We start from the raw sequence: 5,655 nt of genomic DNA, 5'->3' as shown, positions 1-5,655 counted from the left end.
AATGTCTATTTTTCTTTCTGACAGACAGAATGGAATGGTACAGACGTGACTCTGCATGGGGTATACTTCATTAGCCAATTTCTTTTACCTGCACCTATGCCAACGGAACTGACATATAATGTGACCACGATCAATATAAATCGGATTCGCAGTGAAACGAAAGTCGCTTCTTTAAAAGATTTCCTTTACCAGTCGGATACTGATATAGCCCTCCTACAGGAATTTAATGTCCACAACTTTTATGTCCCAGGTTTTCAAGAGATTTTAAATATTGCACCGGAAGCCACATGTGGGACTGCGATCCTTGTCAAAGATGGTATTGATGTGAAGGATATCTGTCTGTTAGAAAATGGGAGGGGCATCAGTTGTAAAATTTTTACTACTACTGTTTTAAATGTATATGTCCCCTCTGGTAACAACGTTAGAGATGATAGGGCTAATTTTTTTAAGAACGATATGGTCTATTTACTTAAGGGGAATCCGGCGGAAGCTTTAATCGGTGGTGACTTTAATTGTGTACTTCACAAAAAGGATCAGCGACCAAATTTTAACTTCTCCAGGGAACTGGCGGCTTTGGTGACAAACATGAAGTGGACAGACGTGTGGGAAAGCAAATACCCCACGTTAGTCAAATTTACGTACATCAGTAGTCGCTCGCAAAGCAGAATAGACAGAATATACGTCACAGCAAACCTGGAAAATAAAATCAGTAGTATCGAAGTAATTCCCACTACCTTTTCGGACCATCTCGCAGTGAAATGCAGCATTCGGTTTCAGAAACAAGGAACGTATTGGGGTCGCCCCTTATGGAAGCTGAATACCCATATGTTGTTCGAGGGTGCCCTATCAAGAACAGTAGCGGAGGTATGGCAGGCTGCTCTACGTATGCGCCATAAATACAGCTCTCGCCTTGCGTGGTGGACCTCATGTGCTAAAAAGAAATTGAGATCATCCCTAATAGCTTACGGGAGGGAGCGAGCGATGTGGTCTCGCAATACCGTTGAATTTTACTATACATGCTTAAGGGAACTATCAGCTCAGCAGATGGCTGATGAGGTTTTCATTGAAATAAAGAAGATCAAGGCTCACCTCATAAGTCTCAAGCGACAACAGCTGGAGGGTTTAAAAATTAAATCTCGTGTCCCGACAACGGTGGAGGACGAAAACGCATCGCTGTACCACTTACTCGAACATGAAAGAAATAGAAGACGAGCGTTTATTGCTTGTCTTAGAGTGGGCGATAACCGGGTGCTGACGGAACACTCTGACATTTTAAATGCAGTTTATGGATTTTATCGTACGTTATATACCGATACCCGGTATAATCTAGACTGTGCGAACGATTTGCTACGAACTACAGGTATCGACAACGTTATCAATGACGAGGACAATGTGTCCCTTACCACTGCGATCACATGTGAGGAGGTGTTTGATATACTTAAATATTCGCCTACCCGTAAGTCCCCAGGGCCTGATGGCTTGCCTGTAGAGTTTTATTGTACATTTTGGCCTCTCATCGGTAATCAATTCACAGAAGTGATAAATGAAGTGTTGCAAGGTGTTACTGTTCCACGCGAGTTCAAAGAAAGCGTAACTGTGCTAATACCAAAGGGAAGGAACGCGACAGTTAAAGATCTCAATCAATTGAGACCAATATGTTTGATGAACTCGGATTATAAAATAATTGCACGTGTACTGAAGGAAAGACTGAGACCTCTAATGGAGAAGATCATAGGTGACCACCAAACCTGTCTCTCGGGGCGGAATATTTTTAAAACTGTTTGTGAATATAGGGATGTCTCTGCAATTTTTGCAACGTCATCCTCACCAGGAGGCCTTGCCTTTATCGACTTCTCAAAGGCTTTTGACAGGGTCAACCACTTATTTTTGTTCAGAACGTTGACCTATGTGGGTTTTAGTCAACATTTTGTGCAAGTTTTAATTAACATTGTTGAAGGCATCCAAACACAAGTGTCTGTAAATGGGCATTTCACTCCACCCATTGAAATTCGCAACGGCGTCCCGCAGGGAAGTCCTTTGTCAATGCTCCTGTATGTTGTTGCACTGGAGCCTTTACTAAGGAGACTCGATGTCGATCTTGAGGGCATCACGATATCTGGCGTTAACAACGTCACCAATGCATATGCTGATGACGTTGGGGTGGTTATTCGTAGTAACGAAGATTTAGAGAAATTAACTACGAATATTCAGATCTTTTGTGAAGCTACAGGCGCTAGGGTTAACGAGGTGAAGAGTTCGTTTTTAAATCTTAAAGGTCTTCAAGATGTCCGTTTGGAATGGGCACGCTCCGTCGATCGTCACACCGCTCTGGGTGTCACCTTTTACCGATGTCCGCTTCAGACCATGACCTACAATTGGAAGAAAGTACTGGATACAATCAGAGGAGCCACAATACTCAATCAGACCAGACATCTGATCATTAAACAACGAATCAGAATAATTAATTGGTCCATTTTATCAAAAGCTATATATATAGGTCAAATATTGCCAGTTTCGAAACCCATTGCCAAACGTATAATGAGTATCATTTGCCGATTTATATGGACAGGGAATATTTTTAGAGTAGCAGTCGGTACAGTTACGTTACCTTCCGCTGAAGGTGGCCTAGGTTTAACAGATATATGGCGGAAGACTACGGCGTTATATATAAAGAGGACCCTACAAATTATAGAAAAACATCCACATAGTATTACAGCCAGGCTGTATCGACTCCTACAGCCAGAAAATTTACGTCCACCCATAAATATAGGCGGAATTAATTATAAATTGAAATATATTCGCCAGTTCTTTTTAGAGATTAGCTACATGGACAGTATTGTCACGAATCCACAATCAAGGAATTGCAGGAAATTAATGGAACTCTTAACAACGAAAGAACATGTCAACAAAATGGAGTGCAGATATCCCGACAAAGACTGGAAAAGAATTTGGAAAAATATTAGTAATCGTGAACTGTCTTCCGACATTCAGGCAACCTGGTACCGAGTTGTTAATAACGTAGTTTCCACTAACGAAAAGTTGCACTCCATTGGTCTTAGTGACACGATTGTGTGCACCCGATGTGACGCAGTTGACACATTGATCCACCGCTTTCTCTGTGGCGGATACGCCGAAATATGGAGGGGACTCCAACGGCGGGTAGCCTTTATAACCAGAACTGTTAGTACTGAGATCAATGTTGAAAAATTACTCTTCCCCGATGGTGTTTTCTTCCCTGTCCAGAAAACCAATGCTGTGTTGTGGTTGTTTGGCAATTATGTACATTACGTTATATCTGAACACGGCAATGACCGTGTTTTAGAATACGAATTATACGAACGAGCAAAATATTATCAGATATGTACGCGCAGGGACCACAAAAAAACTTTTGGTAACATGTTACACATTCTGTTTCAGAGACAAGGGATTGGATAAACATCTTCATAGCCCTCGTCTATGAAAAATGTAGTCACAGGCCAAAGTAGGGGATCGCTGTTGAGGGTGAAGTACGGTGGGGACTTCGTGTGCCCCAGGGCCGCTACGGTAGCCGTGAAGGCCTCGGACAGAACCCCGAAACGGCACTGCGGCTTCACACTTACTGCTGGATGAACCCCATATCTCCAGCAACTACTTTCATCTATGATGATTTTCCAGGATCTCGGTAATATCGGAAGGTGGTTTCGTTGCACACAATGCAGTGGAAGCTTCTTGCACGTGTTCCTCAGTTACGATCTTTCTATTTTTGTTTAATTTTTTTCAGTATGAAGCAAGGGTGACAATTTATTAATTCCCAAGAAGCCTTTATTTTTCAATTTTCAGTTCTACGGAGGAGAAGCCTCACATGGCGAAGAAGCCAAACATCATTTCATTTCCCTAACTGTCACAGTAAATTTGAAAAAAAAAAATCAGTCGATATAGCATAGAAGCTCGCCGAAGAAGGCATAAAAGGAGAGCGAATGGATGGGCTGTGTGGGGAGAAGGGAGGCCTTCGAAAAAAAAAAAAAAAATGGATATGGCGTCGGACTTCGGATCTGAAGATTACAGGTTCGAATGCTGTCACGCTCGTGTTTTTCCAGTTCTGAAAAAGAAACATACCGTTTTAATGTAGCAACTGAGCACTACGAAACCGTCTGAATGTTGCTGTTGACCATTTTTTGCTTGGAGATGCTCTTGAGCTTGAAACACACACAACAAGACCGGTGTTAACTAGCGAAATGGTCGGCAGAGTGCCGACACCGCGAGTTTTGACTGGCACTTACACATCTAAAACAACGTCGGAAAGTAACTCGTTCGGCTTTTGAGTCACATAAAGTATGTGTGTTAATTTTGACGCAACTAGCTCTGCATGTTGTCATGCAATTTCTTTACCTCTCAGAAATGATTATGACATAAAAGTGAAGTACGTGACGAGTGTGACGTTAGGAAAACATTAGGCAGCATGGAGAGATTCTGTATGGGACCACCCAACCCAAAAGAGTACTGTGTGACGGGCTACCCTTGAGGTATTAGCCGAGCTAACCGGCTAGCTGATTCGGTAGAGCGTCAGACTCTTAATCCCAGGGTCGTGGGTTCGAGCCACACGCTGGGAGGAACGGAATTTTGTTCCGCTGCAGATGTAAATTACCGTTTTTCTCATTAACGAGATGTAATGGAAATAGCAACTTTAAACTTTGCCTATATCTCTGTCAGTCACAAGGAAACTGTATTTGAAGGTGAAGGTGATTTTGTAGACATGTGTGAAAGACATGTTCTGAAATGCAAGTGTTGTTGCTTGGAGAGCACATCTGTTACGTGTCAGATGTGTAGCCAAACAGTAATGGGTCGTCATAGATGCAAATATTAGCTGGTAATATGAAGTGTTGTCAGCTGAAGTCTGATGATGCAGACGACCGTAAGGCCGAAGTACCCAAGAGTACCGCTAGGCCGCGCGTCTTTAGCTCAGTGGTAGAGCACTGGTATAATAAACCAGGGGTCGTAAGTTCCATCCTCACAGGCGAAAGATGAATTTTGGAAATCAGTTGCGCGTCGTGGCCGTATAGCAAACAGTACCTGTGATGACGAACAATTAGCGACAGGCGTTTTTTTAAGAATCACTCTCAGATGCGATTAAGGCGAATGGCGCAGATAAAGCATTTGCCAAAGCGGTACAGCATACCACCATCTATGTCCGCCCCTCTGCCCCTATTCCTTTTGACTTCCTTTCCCACATCGACCGTACCTTCTCCTCCTACGTGATTGCCGCAGATCTCAATATCCATAGTCGCTCCGCCACCCAGTTACGGCGGTGGCATCGGTTCCTCGCCACCATCCAAGGAGATGTCCTTCCTCTTCCCCAACACACCCGCCCTGAATCCAATACCACACCCGATGTCGTCCTAGCCTCCCCCAATCTCCTTGGCCGCATAGCGGTGGACGTCCTCGACCCTATTGGCAGTGACCATCTCCCTGTCCTTCTTACCATATCAGACGGTCGTCGCCCCCGTCCCGATCCTCGCCTTGACCCTCCCCCCAAGTATGTCCATGATTACTCCCGTGCCGACTGGAATGCGTACCGGGATACCCTTACTACCTGGGTCGATAGCCACCCCCTCACCTACCACCGCCCACATGACATAACCCATGCCGCATCCTTTCTCCAGCAGACCTTGTCTGAGG

Source organism: Schistocerca gregaria, unplaced genomic scaffold (genome assembly GCF_023897955.1).
Source record: "Schistocerca gregaria isolate iqSchGreg1 unplaced genomic scaffold, iqSchGreg1.2 ptg000066l, whole genome shotgun sequence".
NCBI classification, from domain to species: Eukaryota; Metazoa; Arthropoda; class Insecta; order Orthoptera; family Acrididae; genus Schistocerca; species Schistocerca gregaria.
The sequence above is the reverse complement of the archived record's forward strand: the minus strand, read 5'-3'. Positions refer to the sequence as shown.